The sequence below is a fragment of the Galeopterus variegatus genome, unplaced genomic scaffold (genome assembly GCF_000696425.1).
Source record: "Galeopterus variegatus unplaced genomic scaffold, G_variegatus-3.0.2 Scaffold750, whole genome shotgun sequence".
NCBI lineage: Eukaryota > Metazoa > Chordata > Mammalia > Dermoptera > Cynocephalidae > Galeopterus > Galeopterus variegatus.
The window spans coordinates 188,463-191,077 of NW_007726861.1; the positions used below are offsets into that span (position 1 = coordinate 188,463).

The window sequence follows — 2,615 nt, forward strand, 5'->3', positions numbered from 1 at the left end:
GGGTTGCGATCCGTTGCCGGTCACGAAAAAAGACAAAAAGACAAAAAAATAAATAAATAAAATAAAAATTAAAAAAAAAATAAAAATACAGTTAACAAGCTATATTTATTGGTCATATGTAAAAACCTGCATCTACCCAAGCATATTCTTCTCAAGCATACATAGAACATTTATAATAATTGATCAAGCATTACCACATAAAATATCTCAATAAGTTTCAAGGATCATTATTAAACAGACTTTCAGACCCCAATACAATTAGAAGTCAGAAATAAAAAAAACAAACTAACAATTCACTTATGTTTGATATTTTTAAAATCATTTCCATGTAACTCCTAAGTAAAAGAATAAATCATAATAAAGTGTTTCCAAAAAAACCTTATAAATGGTCCACATGAAAGTGCTACATATCAAATCTATGGGATGCAGGGAAAGTAGTAAACAGAGAAAAACATACAGCCATAAATATTTACAACAGAAAAGAAGAAAGACTGAATACTAATTCAGTATAAGCATCCAATTTAAGAATAGATGCAAAAAAAATAGGAGGGAGATATTCATATATAAGCACAGAAACTAATGAAACAGAAAACAGAGATACTATGGAGAAGATCAATGCAAAAGCTGATTCTTTAAAAAGACATATAATAGACATCTTCTGCTGTGATTGGGTGAAAAAAATAAAGAGAAGCCACAATGAAATAATATTAGGAACAAAAATGAAAATATAGAAATCTAGCAGAAACTGATAATATGATAACACTAGGAACAAGTTATGCCAAAAAACTTGATAATTTAGACACCCTGAACAAATTCCTAAATAGGGGGAAATTACTAAAACAGACTCAAGAAGAAACAAAGGGTCAGAATAGTCCTATAACTAGTAAACTATATCAGCAATTAATAACCTTCTCTATTAGTTTGCTAGGACTGCTGTAACCAAGTACCAAAAACTGGGTAGCTTAAAACAAAAGAAATTTATTACCTCTCAATTCCGAATGAGGCTAGAAGTCCAAAGTCAAGGTGTCAGCAGAGCCGTGCTTTCTCTGTGCTTTCTAATGGCTCCGGGGAGAATCCATCCTGCCGCTTCTAGATCCTGGTGGTTGCCAGCAATCCTTGGCATTCCTTCACTTGTGGATAACATTGCTCCTGTCACATGGCCGTCTTCTCTCTGTGTATCCATATCATCTTCCTTCTGTGTGTGTCTGTGTGTGTGTTCAAATTTCCCCTTTTTATAAGGACAGCAGTCAGATTGGATTAGAGCTCACTCTAATGACCTAATTTTAACTTGGTTAAATCTGCAAAGACCCTATTTCCAAATAAGGTCACATTCTGAGGTACTGGGGGTAGACCTACAACATATTTTGGGGGGAGGACACAATTCCACCCATAACATTTTTCTGCAGAGTAAACACTAAATCCTGATGGCTTTATAGGCTAGATTCACAAAACATTCCAGGCATAGATCACTCCAAGGTTATACAGCTCTTGTATAATTACCCAATATCTAAGAGGCTAATGTAATAGTGATACCAGAACCAGATGAGGATAGTACTAGAATGGAGAGTTAGAGGTGAGTCCTACTCAGGAATTCTGGCCACATACAACAACGTGGGTGTATCTTAGAAACTTAATGTTGGCTGAAAAAAGCAAGTTGCAGAAGACAGCATATAGTAAGCCATTTTTATAAAGTTAAGAAAACTAAAGAATACATTCTTCAGGGATACATACATGTATAAAAACTGGAGGGAAAAGTAAGGGAAAATAGATTCTAAGGATCATTATTAAACAGATTGTGTTTTCTGATGTCAGTAGAGTTAAAATAGAAGTAAAAAATAACACAAAACGGGTCAAACCCAAAATCAAGTTCCCTGGGGATGAGGCTGGGAAGGGAAAGCACGTCCACTATGACCAAGGAAAGTGCAGCTTCGCTGGTGGTCTTCTGGTTCTGAAGGTAAATGGTGAATTCATAAGCGTTCGTTTTGTCGTTATATTACATATGTCCTTTTCTCTTTCTCAAATATTACATAATTTAAAAAATATGAAATAGACACCGCCCCATTGTTCTAGAGGTTAGTGTTGTCAGGTCTGACTTAGTTCTGTCATAGGTGATTAGGGAGTTTGGGGTCAGGTGCTTGTAGGACTTTTTTTTTTACTTTTATAATTTAAAAATATTGCCAGATGTAAGCAAGTATATTCTTAGCAATTATTCTAGCAACTTGGTTTGAAGCATTTTCGCATTAGCCATGCCACCCAGCTAAACGATTTTGAAGTACCGTACTTGTGTGTTTCTGCTGAAGGCTTAAGGAAATGAGAAGAGCTCTTTCCCTCCTAAAAGGGCCTAAAAAGGGCATACATTTTTCATTCTCAGAGGGGGAAGGATATGTTTCTGCTGATGCGATTCAAATGAACTACCAATAACCGTTGCCTTTTGTCCCCTTTGTTCTGGTCTCCACTCAGCCCCACCCCTACTCTGGAAGAAGTCAATGCCTGGGCCCAGTCATTTGACAAGTTAATGATCACTCCAGCGGGAAGAAATGCCTTCCGAGAATTTCTTCGAACAGAATTCAGTGAAGAAAACATGCTTTTCTGGATGGCCTGTGAGGAACTGAAGA

At 36.2% G+C, this 2,615-nt stretch overlaps 1 protein-coding gene across 2 annotated transcripts in view; it reads left to right on the plus strand.

Moving 5' to 3' along the window:
• RGS20 (regulator of G-protein signaling 20) overlaps nucleotides 1-2,615 on the plus strand; it is a 77,444-nt gene that overhangs the window by 68,001 nt on the left and 6,828 nt on the right. The gene's annotated exons all lie outside the window — the stretch shown is intronic.